The sequence below is a fragment of the Gopherus evgoodei genome, chromosome 22 (assembly GCF_007399415.2).
Source record: "Gopherus evgoodei ecotype Sinaloan lineage chromosome 22, rGopEvg1_v1.p, whole genome shotgun sequence".
In the NCBI taxonomy this organism is placed as follows: domain Eukaryota; kingdom Metazoa; phylum Chordata; order Testudines; family Testudinidae; genus Gopherus; species Gopherus evgoodei.
In genome coordinates this window covers 15,692,366-15,712,581 of record NC_044343.1, presented here as the reverse complement: position 1 = coordinate 15,712,581, position 20,216 = coordinate 15,692,366, and the positions used below count along the sequence as shown (strand labels likewise).

At 46.1% G+C, this 20,216-nt stretch overlaps 1 protein-coding gene across 4 annotated transcripts in view; it reads right to left on the bottom strand.

Moving 5' to 3' along the window:
- The window catches only part of SPPL2B (signal peptide peptidase like 2B), a 128,188-nt gene that overhangs the window by 40,548 nt on the left and 67,424 nt on the right, over nucleotides 1-20,216 (bottom strand). The window lies entirely within an intron of this gene.

The window sequence follows — 20,216 nt, the reverse complement described above, 5'->3', positions numbered from 1 at the left end:
TAAGGAACAGGAACAAATATCTGAATTTAAGTTGCAGTAAAACACAACACTTATAGAGACACACACCTCCCTCGGGTTACGCAAACCCAACTTACACAAATCCGCATTTAGGGAAAAAGTTCCCTAAACTAAAAAGTCAGGGAGCATCTGTATTAAAATGATGTCAAGGTTACTTTGAACATTCATTTCAGGAAACGAAAGTCAGAGAGTATTCACAGTAGCATAAACTCTGACATGCTGCCCATCTTATCTTGTATTATAGACAGTACTATTAGCACCACCTATAGTTAACATTGCCCAACACTTAATATTACAAGACCCTATTTTCAGTTGCTTGTAGCTTTTCCAGTCTTTAACAATTTGGTCTGAAATTTTCCAAAGTGAGCATCTGCCCCAGGCTGAATTTTTTTTGGAAATTTACAGTTAAAATAGTCCAGCTGTTTCCAAGAACAAGACTGGGGAGAAATGTTTTGCCAATGTTAAAAAAAAAAAAAAGAATCACACAATTGTTTTATTGAGAAACCTTAGCAATGTCATGCTTGATGCAGGGAACTGACATTTTGCAAGGTGGAGGGGGTCGGCCTGGTGTCAGCATTGTGCTGTTTGCCATTCTCATGCAAATTTGCCCAAACTTGGACAAGTTGTAAACTTTCGAAAAATCTCGGTCTGCACATTCTCAGTAGAAACTTTTGGGAGCTAAGAAGCTAAATTATCCAATGATTGCATCAGTACTGAAGGTCCATTCCAGAGATTCAAGGCGTGAGCAAGACTTTCCCTGTAATTCAGGATGTATAAAAACTAATGATTTAAAAGAAAAAAAAAAGATCTTTTTTTAATTTAAATTGGATTGTTATTTAAAATTGGGTTTTTTATTTTGTTATTTAAATTATGTTTTTCTTTTACAAACTTTACCTGTTTAAAGTGAAATCTGAATTTAATACAAAATATTTTAAGGCCTAAACTTTAAATTATAGTCTTAAAACATTTAAACAAAAATTAAATATGCTGAATTATAACATTAGAATGGCAATACTGGGTCAGACCAATGGCTCATCTAGCCCAGTATCCTGTCTTCTGATAGAGAGAATGAACAGAACAGAACAGGGCAATTTTGCAGTGGGGGGTGTCGGGGAGTCTTCCCCCCTCTCATGCACTGAGCTGTCCCCTCCATCTTGGTTGCTGGTGACAGAGTGTGGTTGTGCTATTTTGCAGTAGGGAATTGGGGGACTCCCCTCCCCAGGGCACTGACCTGTCCTCTTCCCCCCTCCTGTCTCTGCTGTCCGTGGTAGGAGCCTCCCACCCCCTCCATTGCAGGCTGCACACAGTGCCCTCCCCATCCATCCCTTGACAGAGCGGAGTATGAAACTGCCAGGGGGAGCATCTCAGCCTGTCCCTGGCAGCCAGCTCGCTCAGCCATTTTGCTGACTAGGGGCTCCCTTGCCAAATCCAGGGCTCCCCTGTCCCATTCCTCCAAACTTGGGGTCCCCCTCCAACTGACCTCTCTCCCCCCTAACAACATGGCTGTCCCATCCCTTCCAAAACACACTTAATTATTCATACACCTTTGGTCAAATGACGCTCTCCATAACAGCAACAGCTGCTTAGGAGCAACATAGCAAAAGGGCACCAATATGTTGCTACTAATGAGTGTCTACTGTATGTTGAACAGCACAGGTCCTAGTACAGATCCTTCAGGGATCTCACTATTTACTCTCTCCATTGTGAAAACTGACCATTTATTTCTGCCCTTTGTTTCCTGTCTTTTAACCATTTACTAATCCAGGAGAGGATCTTCCCTCTTATCTCAGGATTATTTACTTGGTTTAAGAGCCTTTGGTGTGGGATATTATCAAAGGTCCACTGGATCATCCTTGTCCACACTTGTTGACTCCCCCTAAATAATTCTAGTAGATTGGTAAGGAATGATTTCCCTTTAGAAAAGCTGTGTTTGACTCTTCCCCAATATATTGTGTTTATCTATGTGTCTGACAATCCTGTTCTTGACTATAGTTTCAACCAATGTGCCTGGTACACAAGTTAGGCTTAACAGCCTGGAATTGCTAACATTGCCTCTGGAGCCTTGTTTAAAAATTTAAAAATTTGTTTAAAGCATTACTTTATCTATTTGCCATTCATCTGATTTAACTGGTAGTTTACATACCAGACTTAGTTCAGCAATTTCGTATCTAAGTTCCTTCAGAATGCTTGAGTGATACCATCTGGTCCTGATGACTTATTACTGTTATCAATTTGTTCCAATATCTCCTCTACTGACACCTCAATCTGGGATAGTTCCTCAGATCTGTTACCTAAAAATAGTGACTCAGATGTGGCAATCTCCTTCACATCCTCTTCTTCAGTGAAGACTGATGCCAATAATTCATCTAGCTTCTCTGCAACAGCCTTGTTTTCCTGTAGTGCTCCTTTAGCAGCTTGATCATCCAGTGGCCTCACTGATTGTTTGGCAGACTTCCTGCATCTGATGTATTAAAAATGATTTTGCTGTTAATTTTTGTCTTTTGCTAGTTGCTCTTCATATTCTTCTTGGGCCAGCCTGATAATAATTTTATATTTGACTTGCCAGAGTTTATGTTCCTTTCGATTTTTCTCAAAAAGATCTGACTCCCTCTCTTTAAGGGATTTCTTTTTTGCCTCTAAACTCTGCTTTTACTCTTTTTAGTTGTGGTGGCATTTTTTTTTGGTCCTTTTTTTTTTTAATTAAATTATTATTTGGGATATACATTTAGTTTGAGCCTCTATTATGGCATTTTTAAATAGTTTCCACACAGTTTACAGGCATTTCACATTTGTGACTGTTACTTTTAATTTCAATTTAACTAGTTTTCTCAGTTTTGTGTAGTTCCCCTTTCTTGAAGTTAAATGCCACTGTGATGGGTTTCTTTGGTATTTCCCTCCCTACAAGGATGTTAAATTTAATTACATTATGGCTGTTAATACTGAGCAGTTCAGCTATACTCACCTCTTGGACCAGATCCTGTGCTCCACTTCAGATTGAACCAAGAACTGCTTCTCCCCTTGTGGGTTCCAAGACTAGCTGCTCCTAGAAGCAGTCATTAATGGTGTCTACAATTTTTATTTCTGCATCATGTCCTGAGGTGATGCGTACCCAGTCAATATGGGGATACTTGAAATTTCCTATTATGATTAGGTTTTTTGTTTTTGCAGCCTCTCTAACCTCCCTGAGCATTTCATAGTCACTGTCACCATCTTGGTCAGTTGGTAGGTAGTATATTCCTACTGCTATATTCTTATTATTCAAGCATGGAATTTCTATCCATAGAGATCCTATGGTATAGTTTGAGTCATTTAAGATTTTTACTGTATTTGACTCCATGAGCCTCGATCAAAAACTTTGAATTAAAAGCTGCTTTTCTGTGCAAAGAAAGAATCCGGGGGAAAAAAATCTAACTTTTGAGGTCAAACTTTATAAATATGGCACAATAGGTCACGTAGTAAGAGCTTGATCCTGTGGGAGACCCAAGGGCTCTGCTACTGGTGAAAGAAACGGGCAAAGTCATCACAATCGTTGGGACCCAGCCTCTGGCTCCAGGAGATACACTATACACAACATATAGGGTTGCCAACTTTCTAATTGCACAAAACCAAACACCCTTGCCCCATCCCTGCCCTGAGACCTCACCTCTGCCCCACCCTCCACTCACTCCTGCCCCGCTACCTCAGTTGCTCACTCTCCCCGACCCTCACTCACTTTCACTGGGCTGGGGGTGCGGGCTCCGGGGAGTGGCCAGAAATGAGGGGTTCAGGGTGCGGGAGGGGGCTCCAGGCTGGGGTAAGGCATTGAGGTATGGGAAGGGGTGAGAGCTCCAGCTGGGGGTGCAGGCTTTTGGGTGGGGCTGGGGATGAGGGCCCTGGGGTGCAGGAAGGGGCTCTGGGCTGGGGAAAATGTTTGGAATGCGGGAGCAGGCTCAGGCAGGGGACTGGAGTGTGGAAGGGGTTGCAGGCTCCAGGCGGGCAACGCTTAACTCAGGCAGCTCCTGGTCAGCAACACAGTGTGGCTAAGGCAGGCTTCCTGCCTGCCCTGGCTCCGCGTTGCTCCTGGGAAGCAGCCGGCATGTCCAGCCCCTAGGTGGAGGCATGGCTGGGCTGCTCTGCATAGTGTGCACTGCCTGGGCCTGCAGGTGTCGCCCCCACAGCTCCCATTGGTCACAGTTCCCAGCCAATGGGAGTTGTGGAGCCAGTGCTAGAAGTGGGGGCAGCATATGCTGCTTCTCTGATTGCCCCTGCACCTTGGGGCCATAGCAGAGCCTACTTTAGCCCTGCTATGCCATCGACCAGACGGAACAATCAGCGGTGCTGACCAGAGCCGCCAGGGTCAAAAATTGGACGCCTGGCAACCCCAATTGCGTATCTCATCAAGATCATCAAACTGAGCCTTCCTAGGTGGTCTCATATTCCTCCCTGAGGTCTGTCTCAGTTATCAAATTATGAATATTTGAGACTTCACCCACCATGACACCTCTCCATCTAATGAAAAAAAACACACTGATCTGCTCAGTGACTACCAGCCCTTCTGGATTATTATGGGCATTTCACGTAAACAGCTTTGCTCTGTCTCCTTGCATGTGTACACAGATAAAAACAGAAATCCATTCATTTTGCAATTGCCTCCCTCTGTCGCTAAACAAATAAAATACTGCAGTGCAAAAGCATGTGGGTTACTCAAGCAGAACTCTTCCATTTTTGTTAGTTCTCTTGTTTTTTGGGGGGTAGGGCTGGGGTGGGGGGTTATGTAACAAGGGAAAAGGAGCAGAGTGTGCAACCAAAAAGGATCAACACTGGTGTGAATGCAGGAGATTGTGGGCAGAAGGGACTAAATTCTTCAGACTACAGTCTCTAATGTTGATTTTTAACAGCTGGGAACTGGGGGAAAAATAGTACCATGGCTGCAGATTGTAAGAGATCCCTATTTGGGGATATTTTCAAGAAATTCTGTTCCTTTGGGTAAAAGAGGATCACGCACCAAATATAAACAGGGCAACAAAAAGATGCAAGGCCTGGTTGTTGGAATGAAACAGCATTATAAAAAATGCTCCTCAGAAGATAGTGACTTTGAAGATGATGATGTAGACATGTCTGAACAATCTGGGATGAGCTGGTTAGTAAACTTATTTTTAAACCATTTTTATGGACTGCCTATCTGGTTTTACTGTGCTTGTAAATGATAGATTATTGTCTTAAATTTGTGTTTTGGGTGGATTACTAGTGAATTTAAAAAATGTTTGTGTTCAAAATATGTTGATTTGTTGTGGGAGTATTTATCAAATATATTTTTACTATTACTGCTGAACTTCTTAAATGATTTTTTTACTGCTCTATATAATCAAAACATACTAAGTGAAGAGTTCTTGTTTAAAAGTAAAGTTTTATTAGTTCTTGTTTAAAAGTAAAGTTTTATGAATTTTAACATTTAAAAATGCTTTTTTCACCCGGCTCTGAGAGATAAGGATTATCTAAATCTATGTAAACCCGTAAGATTTATTAACTTTCCCCAGAAAACTGGGTTTAGAATTATATAATTTAAACAATGCTATAAACAGCTGCAGTAGGAGGAATCTTTCATTTTTTAAAGTTCACTGAGTAATACTCTGAGCAAGAATGATTTTGTCTCAGGGTCTGACTTAAACATAAGGGGTTATGAACGTCCATCGACTGCAATGTCTGCAACTTCAGAATTATCTGCTGGTACCACCACTACTGCTGCAACTAACCATACATCAGACAGAAAATTACCTATATTAAAACAGAACCAAAAAACCTGACTTTCTTCATCATCCAGTAAAACTATGAATGAGTTCATAATCAGACCAGCAAGTTCCAGGAAGACTCCACAAAGGAAAAGATTGCTTGGGTCACCTATGTGACAAATTCTTCCTTTTGTCTTGTTCAGAACAAACATTTCATTGACATGGTTCAATCATTTTGACCAGGCTACACTCCAACCACTAGAGCAGACATTGCTGGAAGGTTGATGGATACCATGTATGAAAAAGAAATTGAACTTTGTGCAAAACAAACATTGACAGGAAATTCATTAATCTGAGTCTTGATGGGTGGAGTAATGTAGACAATGATCCAGCAATATGTGCTTGTGTGACAACAGAAGAAGAAGCTGTCTACCTTATAGAAACAACTGATACATCAGGAAATGCCCATACAGTAGAATACCTAAAAGAAACAGCAATAAAAACTATAGCAAACTGAACAAAAATTCAAGTGTCAGTTGCATAGCTAAGCACTGTCACTGAAAATGCTGCAAATGTAGCAAAGCTAAGAAGAAATCTAGAAGATAATGAACCTAAAACTTATAACATCTGGATGTATTGTTCACTTGATGAACTCAAGGCTTTGGCTAAAAGATGCATCTCCAGGAATAAAGAAGAACATTGAAATTGCAAAATACTCCCATAACTTCCACTTTGCTTCAGCTTCACTGAAGAAAGCAGGAGAATCCAAATGAATTCTGCCACAAGATGAACGATGGCATTCAGTGTTTGACTGTTTTGAGCTATTTATTAAGAACTGCCCTATTCTGATGATAATTTGTGAAGAAAATTGTGACTAAACAGATGGAACTACCACAGCCAAAGTAGTCAACACTAGACTATAGAGAAATGTAGAAGATATGCTGAATATACTGAAACCTAATTCCACAGGCTTGGACAAATGGCTGAAAGATTGTGGTTCTACTGTGGATGCTGAAAATAACTTTACTGAAGAAAGAAATACACATCAATAATGTTAAATTGCAGGAAGTAAAGAGGCAGATGGATCAACCTCATTTTCTTCCCAATATTCTGAACCTAAAGCACCAAGGTAGATGCCTAATTGCTGAAGAAGAAGATGCTGCTATATGATATGGGTACCTAATAATCACACATCAATCATGCCAGTCATAATAAATTTCAGGGTTGGAGGTGTTCATGGCAGTTCATGTTTCTTGATGATGTTTTAAAGAAAGTCACAGCAATGAACTGGTGGAAGTCAATAGCTAAGAACTTGGGACCAGAGTTTTTTGAAGTGCTAAACTATTTTTGACTGTTGTTGTCTCTTCTACAATCACAGAAAGACTATTTCCTTCATTTGGATTAATTCATTCAAAATTGAGAAATTGATTGAGATTGAAAAAGCAGGAATTCCAGACTATGAATAAAAATGAGGAAGGAGGAGATGAGATCTACTAGTTTTAAAAGTTTGAAGGTTAGCCTAAGTAATTTAGAAGACTAATTTTCAAGCGATTTAGGCAACCAGAAACTTAAGTTCCAGTCATTTTCACTTAGGCATATTTGAAAGTGTTTCCAGGCTGATCCGAAATAATCAGTTAATTCACTGATTACAGTTAACCCCTGTGTTTAATAAAGAGAAGGCTCCTCATTTTGTGCAAGCAGCAAAGAAACCTGTAGCACCTTATAGACTAACAGACGTTTTGGAGCATGAGCTTTCATGGGTGAATACCCATTTCGTCAGATGCATGTAGTGGAAATTTCCAGGGGCAGGTATATATATATAAGCAAGCAAGCTAGAGATAATGAGGTTAGTTAAATCAGGGAGGATGAGGCCCTGTTCTAGCAGTTGAGGTGTGAAAACCAAGGGAGGAGAAACTGGTTTTGCAGTTGGCAAGCCATTCACAGTCTCTGTTTAATCCTGAGCTGATGGTGTCAAATTTGCAGATGAATTGAAGCTCAGCAGTTTCTCTTTGAAGTCTGGTCCTGAAGTTTTTTTGCTGCAGGATGGCCACCTTAAGATCTGTTATAGTGTGGCCAGGGAGGTTGAAGTGTTCTCCTACAGGTTTTTGTATATTGCCATTCCTAATATCTGATTTGTGTCCATTGATCCTCTTCCGTAGAGACTGTCCAGTTTGGCCGATGTACATAGCAGAGGGGCTTTGCTGGCATATGATGGCATAGATTACATTGGTGGACGTGCAGGTGAATGAACCGGTGATGGCGTGGCTGATCTGGTTAGGTCCTGTGATGGTGTCGCTGGTGTAGATATGTGGGCAGAGTTGGCATCGAGGTTTGTTGCATGGATTGGTTCCTGAGCTAGAGTTACTATGGTGCAGTGTGCAGTTACTGGTGAGAATATGTTTCAGGTTGGCAGGTTGTCTGTGGGCGAGGATTGGCCTGCCACCCAAGGCCTGTGAAAGTGTGCGATCGTTGTCCAGGATGGGTTGTAGATCCCTGATGATGCATTGGAGGGGTTTTAGCTGGGGGACTGTATATGATGGCCAGTGGAGTTCTATTGGTTTCTTTCTTGGGTTTGTCTTGCAGTAGGAGGCTTCTGGGTACACATCTGGCTCTGTTGATCTGTTTCCTTATTTCCTCGTGTGGGTATTGTAGTTTTGAGAATTCTTGGTGGAGATTTTGTTGGTGTTGGTCTCTGTCTGAGCGATTAGAGCAGATGTGGCTGTACCTCAGTGCTTGGCTGTAGACAATGGATCGTGTGATGTGCCCGGGATGGAAGCTGGAGGCATGAAGATAGGCATAGCGGTCGGTAGGTTTTCGGTATAGGGTGGTGTTAATGTGAGCATCACTTATTTGCACCGTGGTGTCTAGGAAGCGGACCTCCCGTGTAGATTGGTCCAGGCTGAGGTTGATGGTGGGGTGGAAGCTGCTGAAATCGTGGTGGAATTTTTCCAGAGTCTCCTTCCCATAGGTCCAGATGATGAAGAGGTCATCAATGTAGCATAGGTAGAGAAGTAAGAGAGAGGTGCAGTAACTGAGGTTCTTCAAGATGGGTCTCCCTGTGTGCTCCACTTCAGGTGTCGGTGCATCCTGGCACCACTGATCAGAGATTTTCGGTAGCAATGTCCATCTGGGCCACACAAGTACAGTAGCTGTCTTGCAGTGCCATTGGAGCCTCATATAACATGTGTGCAACCTGACCCCCTCAGTTCCTTCTCTACCATGGAGTACTCACTGCAAACCCAAAGTAGAGAGGAGGGGAGGGTAGTAGAGCACACACAGGGGGACATTTTGAAGAACCTCAATTATTGCACAAGGTGAGTAATCTTCTTCTCTTCTTTGAATGATGTCCTTGTGGGTGCTCCACTGCAGGTGACTGTAGAGCAGTGCCCCAGTGTAGACAAAAGGGACTTCAGAGTTTTTTGCACAATTGAAGAGAGCACTTTTAGGCCTAGCATGGCATCTGACTTTGAGCTTTGAATGACTGCATAAAGATTTGTGATTGTACGCTCAGTGGCCCAGATAGCAGCTTTACATGTGTCTATTATTGGTACATTGTTCAGAAAGGCTACTGAGGTTGCTATTGATGATGCAGAATGAGTCCTGATCTCTACTGGGGGTCCTGTTTTATTCTGTTGATAACAGCTGGATGCAGCCAGAGATCCATTTTGATAGTCTCGCTATGGATAGTTTTCTTTCTTAGTGATTCCAGGATAAGTTTTAGACTGTTTCACACCGAGGAACCTTCTGGCCTCATAAAATGGAAGCCAGGGGCAGGGCAAAGTAGAAATAAATTCTGCCAACACGCCCCTTACTGCCTGATAATTCTTCCACTACTAGGGTGTCGTCCTTCTCATCACTCTCCAGCCATGTGCAGGGGGGAGAAGATAGAAGTAGTACCAAGGCTTGGCAACCTGCAATAGAAGCTAGGAGCAATAACCTGCACATTAGGACATGGTGACCCGTAGCAGCAGCTGGAGACTATGACAACGCAATACTTTCCCAGTCTTTTAGGTGTGGCAGAAAAATTCTTATTTCACTATTATATCTTCCCAGGGTGCATGAGGAGAGATCTATAGCTATAGTTTATTGAGGGAATCTGCTGACCTCATAAGTGTAGTTTACACTCGTTACAGTTCTGCCTGAAGGACTATTGTCTGCATGGTGTGTTTTAAAAACATCTGTTTTATTATTTGAATCTAACTATGATTTGAACTGCTAGCCTGCCTCCTCTAAGAAGGGAAAATTCCCTTTGTGGGGGTATGTATATATGCACCTCTAGACCAGTGGCTCTTAACCTTTTCAGACTATTGTACCCCTTTCAGGAGTCTGATTTGTCTTGCATATGCCCAAGTTACACTTCCCTTAAAACTCCTTGTATTTTTACGGCTGATTTTTTAAGCAAGTGTTACAGAACACTATTTTTGAAAAATTGCTTACTTTTACCATATAATTATAAAATATATTGATTGGAATATAAATATTATACTTACATTTCAATGTATAGTATATAGAGCAGCATAAACAAGTCATTGTCTGTATGAAACTTTAGTTTGTACTGACTTTGCTAGTGCTTTTCATGTAGTCTGTTGTAAAACCAGATATACAGATGAGTTGATATACCCCCTGGAAGACCTCTGCGTACCCCTGGTTCAGAATCACTGGCCTAGAAGAGCCAATACATCTCTATGACCTGGTCTTTTTTGCACTAATTTGCCATGCTGCCTATTCTGAGGGTGGGCAGTGGAAGCTGTAGTTTTGATTATCTGCTATGCTGCACTCTGAACGGGAGCAGGGAAACCAGGCTCTTTGCACATTTGTGTGCCCTGAGGAAAACAGATTTGCTTCAAGCCTCTTAGAGCAGTGGTTCTCAAACTTTTGTACTGGTGACCCCTTTCACATAGCAAGCCTGTGAGTGTGACCCCCTCACCCCTTATAAATTAAAAACACTTTTTATATATTTAACGTAATTATAAATGCTGGAGGCAAAGCGGAGTTTTGAGTGGAGGTTCACAGCTCACGACCCCTTCTGGAATAACCTCGCGACCCCCTGAGGGGTCCCAACCCCCCATTTGAGAACCCCTGCCTTAGAGGAATCTTCTGAGTCAAACTATTCATATGATGCAGGGGATCAGTGGGGCTTCCCTCTCCTTAGTGCTTTCTGTTGCACAAAGGGGTCTGAACATCAGCGAGATCCTTCTTTCTCTTCTCCTCATACTCTGATAGGGAAAGACAAATTTCAGACTGAGTCTCCTTGACAGGGAGGGGGAGAAAAGGGGAAGGACGACACCTTGTGGTTACTCTTCACAGCTTTCTTGCCTTGAAAAAGACGACGCTGAAGGGTTGTGCTGACGTGAGTCCAGAAGAGGGCTTTCTAGGTTCCCACTCTTTATTCAAGAGAGATTCCTGGATGAACCTGGACATAGACTGACCTCGCCCCAAAGGCGCCAGGCTCCAATCTTGGAGGTTCCAAATGAATTTTTGGTCCACTTGCTGCACTGGGAAACAAAGCTGGTCTGACTTTGCTGCCAGGGAGTAATCCTGAGCCATTGAAAGACTGGGCAGGAGGGCATGCTACGTAATGGAGGGAGGGACTAAGCCTTAGGGCCCCTTATCGAGCTCTCCTTGGTTTGTCTGTTCTAGATCCCTTTTAGTAGCTCTCTGCCACCACAGCAGCTGCAAAGGAGGGGCGGGCCAGCTGCTCCACGGTCAACTGTCAAGGCTGTCAGCACGGGCGCCTGGGGCATGGAGGAACGCTTCCTGGGCCTTTTGATGTACTTCAACATGTACTATTTCTCTCTGCCATTACCCAAATAATTTATGAAGATACTGAATAGACCTGAACCCAGGACAGATCCCTGTGGACCTCACTCGATACGCCCTTCCAGCTCAATTGTGAGCCATTGATAACTACTCTCTGAGTATGGTTTTCTAGCCAATTGTGCATCCACCTTATAGTAGGTTCATCTAGGCTATATTTCTCTAGTTTATGAAAAACGCATATGAGATGATATCAGAAGTCTTACCAAAGTTGAGATACATGATATCTACTGCTTTCCCCCATCCACAAGATGTCAAAGAAGGATATCACATTGATTTGACATGATTTGTTCTTGACAAATCCATATTGACTGTTACTGTATTACCTTATTTTCTTCTAGATGCTTACAAACTGGTTATTTATTTGTGCCATTATCTTTCCAAGCACCAAAGTGAAGCTGACTGGTCTATAATTCCATGGGTTGTCCTTATTCCGCACACCCCCTTTAAAAAAAAAAAAAGACAGTTACTCACCTTTCTAACTGTTGTTCTTCGAGATGTGTTGCTCATATCCATTCCAGTTAGGTGTGCGCGCGCCACGTGAACGTTCGTCGGAAGATTTTTACCCTAGCAACACTCCGCGGGTCAGCTGGGATCCCCCTGGAGTGGCGCCGCCATGGCGCCGGATATATACCCCTGCCGACCCAACCCCCCTCAGCTCTTTCTTACCGGCTACTCCGACAGTGGGGAAGGAGGGTGGGTTTGGAATGGATATGAGCAACACATCTCGAAGAACAACAGTTACAAAGGTGAGTAACCGTCTTTTCTTCTTCGAGTGCTTGCTCATATCCATTCCAGTTAGGTGATTCCCAAGCCTTACCTAGGTGGTGGGGTTGGAGTGAGATGTGGCAGAATGCAAAGCGCTGAGCCAAAGGCTGCATCATCTCTTGACTGTTGAACCAGAGCATAACGTGAAGCAAAGGTGTGGACTGAGGACCAGGTAGCTGCGCGACATATCTCCTGGATAGGTACACAAGCCAGGAAGGCGGCAGATGAAGCCTGAGCCCTGGTAGAATGCGCGGTGATGTGGCTTGGGGAAATATGAGCCAAATCATAGAAAGTGTGGATGCACGCCGTCATCCAAGATGAGATCCTCTGAGAGGAAAGAGGTAGGTCTTGCATTCGGTCTGCTACCGCGACAAAAAGTTGGGGTGTTTTACGAAACGGTTTTGTACGCTCAATATAAAATGCGAGCGCTCTACGGACATCCAGGGAGTGCAACTATTGCTCCCGTCGCGTTGAGTGTGGCTTCGGGAAGAAGACCGGGAGAAAGATATCCTGGTTAACATGAAAGGCTGAAATCACCTTAGGGAGGAAAGCCGGGTCTGGTCGCAACTGCACCTTGTCCTTGTGGAACACAGTGTACGGTGGATCCACTATAAGAGTCCTAAGCTCGGAGACTCGTCTGGCCGATGTAATGGCTACGAGGAAAGCTGTCTTCCAAGACAGGTACAGTAGCGAGCAGGTTGCTAACGGCTCGAATGGGGGAGACATAAGTCTGGTTAAAACCAGGTTGAGGTCCCAGGTCAGGGCTGGGCGGCATACTTGAGGGTATAAGCGCTCCAAGCCCTTGAGGAACCTCGAAACCATAGGGTGTGAGAACATGGAACGACCACCTTCGCCTGGGTGGAAAGTAGAGATGGCTGCCAAGTGTACCCTCAGTGATGATACTGCTAGGCCCTGCTGTTTGAGAGATCAGAGGTAGTCCAAAATAGAGGGGATCGAGACCTCAGTGGGAGTAAGATTATGCAATTTGCACCAGCAGGAGAAATGCTTCCACTTGGCCAGGTATGTTGACCAGGTGGAAGGCTTCCTGCTACCCAGGAGAACTTGTCGTACTGATTCAGAGCAACGTAACTCTGACTGGTTTAGCCACGCAGCAGCCACGCTGTGAGGTGAAGAGCCTGCAGGTCCGGGTGGCGAAGCCTGCCGCAGTCCCGAGTTATGAGGTCTGGGTGGAGTGGCAGGGTAATTGGGTTGGCTATTGACAGGTCGAGCAACATGATGTACCAGAGCTGCCTGCGCCACGCTGGAGCGATCATGATCATGCGCGTTCTGTCCCTGCAGAGTTTCAGCAGGACCTTGTGAACCAGCGCGAACGGTGGGAAGGTATAAAGGAGCTGGCTCTTCCACGGCATCAGGAAAGCGTCCGAGATCGATCCCGGGGAGAGACCTTGGAAGGAGCAGAACATCTGGCACTTCCTGCTCTTGCAGGAAGCGAACAGGTCTATGTGGGGAAATCTCCACTTCTGGAAAACAGAATGCATAACTTCCGGGTAGATCAACCACTCGTGAGATGGGAAAAGACCTGCTGAGTTGATCCGCCAGGGTGTTCCGAATGCCTGGGAGAAAGGACGCTACCAGATCTATCGAGTGGGCTATGCAAAAGTCCCAGAGTTAGATGGCCTCCTGACAAAGGGGGGGAGGACTGTGCCCCTCCCTGTTTGTTTATGTAGTACATGGCTGTTGTGTTGTCCGTAAACACTGAGACACAACGGCCTCGCAACTGTTGCTGGAACGCCTGGCATGCCAGGCGGATTGCTCTCAGTTCTCGAACATTTATGTGTAATGCCAGCTCCTGAGAAGACCAAAGGCCTTGAGTACGAAGGTGACCAAGGTGAGCACTCTAAACGAGAGATGATGTGTCAGTCGTCAGGGACATTGAGGGTTGGGGCTGATGGAACGGCATCCCTACACACACCAGGGAGGGAGTTAGCTACCATTCTAGGGAGCCTAGGGTGCTCGGGGGAATGGTGACTATCGTGTCTATTGGGTCTCTACCCGGGCGGTATACCGAGTTGAGCCAAACTTGGAGAGGATGGAGGTGGAGCCTGGCGTGTTTGGTTACAAACGTGCAGGCAGCCATGTGACCCAGGAGACCGAGACAAGTGCGAGCCGAGGTCATCGGGAAATTCTGTAGACCTCGGATGATTGTTGCCATCGCCTGAAACTGCAGCTGTGATAAGCAGGCTCTGGCTAGATTGGAGTCCAGAATAGCTCCTATGAAGTCTAACCTCTACGTGGGAACCAGAGTGGATTTATCTACATTGATCATCAGGCCTAGACGTGTGAATAGGTCCAATTATCCAGATACGGAAAAGTGTGTATCCGACGTCAGCGGAGGTAGGTGGCGACTACGGCCACACATTTTGTAAATACCCTTGGGGCTGTAGAAAGGCCAAACGGCAGGACCGTAAACTGGAAGTGCTGACGATTGGCTACAAAGCGGAGGTATCTCCTGTACGGAGGAAAGATGGCGATGTGAAAGTATGCGTCCTTCATATTGAGGGCTGTCATAAACAGATAGCTAAGGGTTAATGTCTCTTTCACCTGAAGCACCTGACCAGAGGACCAATCAGGAAACCGGATTTTTTCAACTCTGGGTGGAGGGAAGTTTGTGTCTGAGTCTTTTGTCTGTCTGCCTGCTTTCTCTGAGCTTTGGAGAAGTAGTTTCTGCTTTCTAATCTTCTGTTTCTAAGTGTAAGGACAAAGAGATCAGATAGTAAGTTATATGGTTTCTTTTCTTTGGTATTTGCATGAATATAAGTGCTGGAGTGCTTTAATTTGTATTCTTTTTGAATAAGGCTGTTTATTCATATTTCTTTTAAGCAATTAACCCTGTATTTGTCACCTTAATATAGAGAGACCATTTGTATGTATTTTTTTTTCTTTTTATATAAAGCTTTCTTTTTAAAACCTGTTGAAGTTTTTTTTACTGGGAAATTTCAGGGAAATTGAGTCTGTACTCACCAGGGAATTGGTGGGAGGAAGAAATCAGGGGGAGATCTGTGTGTGTTGGATTTGCTAGCCTGATTTTGCATTCCCTCTGGGTGAAGAGGAAAGTGCTTTTGTTTCCAGGACTGGGAACGGAGAGGGGGAGTCACTCTGTTTGGATTCACAGAACTTGTGTCTGTGGATCTCTCCAGGAGCACCTGGAGGGGGGAAGGGAAAAAGGATTATTTCCCTTTGTTGTGAGACTCAAGGGATTTGGGTCTTGGGGTCCCCAGGGAAGGTTTTTCAGGGGGACCAGAGTGCCCCAAAACACTCTAATTTTTTGGGTGGTGGCAGCAAGTACCAGGTCCAAGCTGGTAACTAAGCTTGGAGGTTTTCATGCTAACCCCCATATTTTGGACGCTAAGGTCCAAATCTGGGACTAAAAGTTATGACAAGGGCGGCATACCAGTCTCCAGGATCCAAGGACGGGATAATGGTCCCCAGGGATACCATGCGGAACTTCAACTTTATCATAAACTAGTTGAGTCCTCGCAGGTCTAGGATAGGTCTGAGACCTCCCTTCGACTTGGGGATCAGGAAATAATGGAGTAAAACCCCTTGCCCCTTTTGTCGATCGGTACCTCCTCTATAGCTCCTATGGCGAGGAGCGTCTGCACCTCTTGTAAGAGGAATTGCTCGTGAGAGGGGTCCCTAAAGAGGGACAGGATTGGAGGGTGGGAGGGCGTGGATGAAATAAATTGGAGGTGGTACCCATATTCCACCCTGCGTAGGACCCAGCGATCTGAAGTTAACTGAGACCACGCCAGGAGGAAGTAGGAGAGACGGTTGGAGAAGGGAGGAGAAGGATCCTGGCCTGTAACTGATACGCCGCCCTCGGGCACACCTTCAAAAGTTCATCTTTGGTCCCGGTGGTGGTTTCGAGGGACCTTGATTTTGGCCCCCTTGGGGTCCTGACGGTCGTCTGCGACCAACTTGGCCGTGCCGCCTGCCAAAGTCCTGTCTTTGTCTAGGCACAGAGTATGGGCGGTGAGGCTGGGGACGGAAAGGCCTGCGTTGGGTCACCAGCGTATGCATGCCGAGAGAGCGAATTATGACCCTGTTGTCCTTCAGGCTTTACAGCCTGGGGTCAGTCTTTTCCGAGAAGAGGCCTTTACCATCAAATGGTAAGTCCTGAATGGTATACTGCAGCTCCGGTGGGAGGTTTGAAACCTGAAGGCATGAGATGCACCTCATGGCAACACCCGAGGCCAGAGTCCTGGCTGCTGAGTCTGCTGCATCTACCGAAGCCTGGAAGGAAGTTCTGGCCACCTTTTTCCCTTCCTCCAAGAGGGCAGTGAACTCTTGGCAGAAGTCTTGAGGGAGAAGTTCCGTAAATTTATAACACCTGGGTGGCGGTGGGTAATTATAGCGGCTCAGCAAGGCTTGTTGATTTGCCACCCGGAGCTGTAGGGCCCCTGCCGAGTACACCTTGCAGCCGAGTAGGTCCATTTGCCTAGCCTCCTTAGATTTTGTGGCTGGCACCTGCTGGCCATGGCGTTCCTTCTCATTAACAGACTGGATGACTAGTGAGCAGGGAGGAGGATGGACATACAAGTACTCGTACCCTTTAGAGGGCACCATATATTTACGCTCGACTCCCTTGCCCGCAGGAGGAATAGAGGCTGGGGATTGCCATATAGTATCGGCATTGGCCTGGATGGTCTGAATAAACGGTAGGGCCACTCTAGTGGGGGCATCCACCGATAGAATGTCCACTACCGGATCTTCTACCTCCGGGAACTCCTCCACCTGGAGGTTCATATTGAGTGCTACCCCCTTTGGAGGTCCTGATGGGCTCTCAGGTCGATTGGCGGAGGGCCCAAGGAGGAAGTTCCTGCCACCGCCTCATCTGGAGAAGAAGAAGAGGAGATGCCGGCGATGAGAGGGTCCTGGGTGGCCTGTTGCTCTTGGGCGATCTCCTGCTCCAGAGGAACCTGGGAGTCCGGTGCGTGAACTGGGGCTTCCTCTGCAGCAGTCGGAGCGGGACGGCTAACCATCGCCTCTGGCACTTGGTGCTCTGATGAGACAGAGCGGGACGGAACTACTGGTACGCCTTGGGCCTGGTGGGATGCCCAAGGTGTCCAGAAAGACCACTGATGGGGTCCTTGGTCGACTCTGGTGGGCACATCAGAATCACAGTCCTGAGCATAAGAGCTGTCCGCGTGGGATGACACTGATGCATGTCTGGATGGCCATGGAGATGCTGAAAAGCCCTGGGTAGAGTCTCTGTCTCTAGCAGACCTTGCCCTACTCGACACCGGGGACCAGTACCAGGAGGCATACTGGTACCGGGAACGAGATTGGGACCTGCGACCGGAGCGGTGCTGGGAGGTCAACCGAGATCGCAAGGCTTGATGTCACGAGTGGCTACGGGAGTCACGGTGCCTGGAACGGTGGCGGGAGCTGGAACAGTGCCAAGAATAGCAGGCTGGCAAACGGGATACCAACTGGTGCCGCAAGTGCGACCGGTACCGAGGAGAACGGTACCGGGACTGTGAGCGGCGTCGGGAGCGGGAGCGCCGACGGGACCTGGAACGTCTGCGGGACCGTGACTGTGAACGGTGCCGCTCTGCTGTGCTGACAGAGGATGGTCTTATCAAGGCAGGCTTGCCGATAGACTGTATTACCCGCACCGGCAGTGCCGGGGGTTGAGGCAGGATCGACTGTCATGGCAATCAGATCCCTCACCGTTGAGAACATCTCCAGCATGGATGGAATAGTAAGCTCAACTACGGCTCGCGCCGGGGAGCTTACAGGCACCGGACTCGACGGCCCTCGTGGGACCGGAATCGATGGTGCTGACATCGTCGATGCCGTGGCAGGAGTCGGTGATGGGCGATCTGACTTAGACGAGCTCTCTGGCTGCGTTGCAGGTGGCACGGAAGCAGCAGGAGTCTTAGGCTTTCTCGACCTCGGGGAGAGGGAGCAGTGCCAAGTTGACTTCGGTGCCGGCGATGGCCGGTGCCAAGAGGCCTTGGCAGTACCGGCGCGGTCCAGTGCTGAGGAGGTGCTTCTGCCTGCTGATTGACCGGCACTCGGTGCCGAAGGCGGAGGGGCAAGAGCCGCCTCCATGAGGAGCTGCTTTAGCTGAAAGTCCCACTCCTTTTTTGTTCTCGGCTTAAAAGCCTTGCAAATGCGACATTTATCTGTCAGGTGAGATTCCCCGAGGCACTTAAGGCAGGAGTCGTGTGGATCTCCCATCAGCATCGGCTTATGAGAGGCGGAGCACAGTTTGAAACCCGGTGAACCAGGCATGGGCCCCGGCACCAGGTGTGGGGAAAGGGCTAATCCCCGAACCCCTCTTAACTATACACTAACTATGAATAATAAAAATTAACTATAACTATATAACTTTGAACTATATACACAACAAAATAACTAGAGAACTATGAGTAGCTAGGGAGGTGTTAGTTAGTAAAACCGCACTCCACTGTTCCAACAACCGACACGGGTGGTAAGAAGGAACTGAGGGGCAGGTGGGTCGGCAGGGGTATATATCCGGCGCCATGGCAGCGCCACTCCAGGGGGCACCCAGCTGACCCACCAAGTGTTGCTAGAGTAAAAATCTTCCGATGAACGTGCATGCAGCGCGTGCACACCTAACTGGAATGGATATGAGGAAGCACTTGAAGAAGAAAGATAAGTACCATATTTGGAGGATGGCATGGATTGCACGCTCAGCAAGTTTGCAGATGACACTAAACTTGGAGGAGTAGTAGATACGCTGGAGGGTAGGGATAGCATACAGAGGGACCTAGACAAATTAGAGGATTGGGCCAAAAGAAATCTGATGAGGTTCAACAAGGACAAGTGCAGAGTCCTGCACTTAGGACGGAAGAATTCCATTCACTGTTACAGACAGGAACCAAATGGCTAGGAAGCAGTTCTGCAGAAAAGGACCTAGGGGTTATAGTGGATGAGAAGTTGGATATGAGTCAACAGTGTGCCCTTGTTGCCAAGAAGACTAATAGCATTTTGGGCTGTATAAGTAGGGGCATTGCTAGCAGATCAAGGGACAAGATCATTCCCCTCTATTCGACACTGGTGAGGCCGTATCTGGAGTACTGTGTCCAGTTCTGGGCCCCACACTACAAGAAGGATGTGGACAAATTGGAAAGAGTCCAGAAGAGGGCAACAAAAACGATTGGGGGGCAGGAGCACATGACTTCTGAGGAGAGGCTGAGGGAACTGGGATTGTTTAGTCTGCAGAAGAGAAGAATGAGGGGGGATTTGACAGCTGCATTCAACTAGCTGAAAGGGGGTTCTAAAGAGGATGGATCTAGACTGTTCTCAGTGGTATCTGATGACAAAACAAGGAGTAACGGTCTCAAGTTGCAGTGGGGGAGATTTAGATTGGATATTAGGAAAAACTTTTTCACTCAGAGTGGTGAAGCACTGGAATGGGTTACTTAGGGAGGTGGTGGAATCTCCTTCCTTATAGGTTTTTAAGGTCAGGCTTGACATAGCCCTGACTGGGATGATTTAGTTGGGAATTGGTCCTGCTTTGAGCAAGGGGTTGGACTAGATGACCTCCTGAGATCCCTTGCAACCCTGATATTCTATGATTTGCCCTTTTCCAGTCCTCTGGGATTTCTCCCATCCTCCACAAGGTCTCAAAGATAATTGCTAATGGCTCAGAGATCTCTTCTGCCACTTCCATTAATATTTCAGGATGTATTTCACCAGGCCCTGCTGACTTGAAGATATCTAACTTGTCTAAGTAATTCTTAACTTGTTCTTTTCCTATCATAGCCTCACAACCTACCCCATTTACACTGATGTTCTTTATGTTAGTCATCCGACCCCTGCTAACTTTTTTTTTGTGAAAATGGAAAAAAGTCAATTACTATTTTGGCCATTGCTGCATTTTCTGTTATTGTCTTTCCATCCTCATTTCCC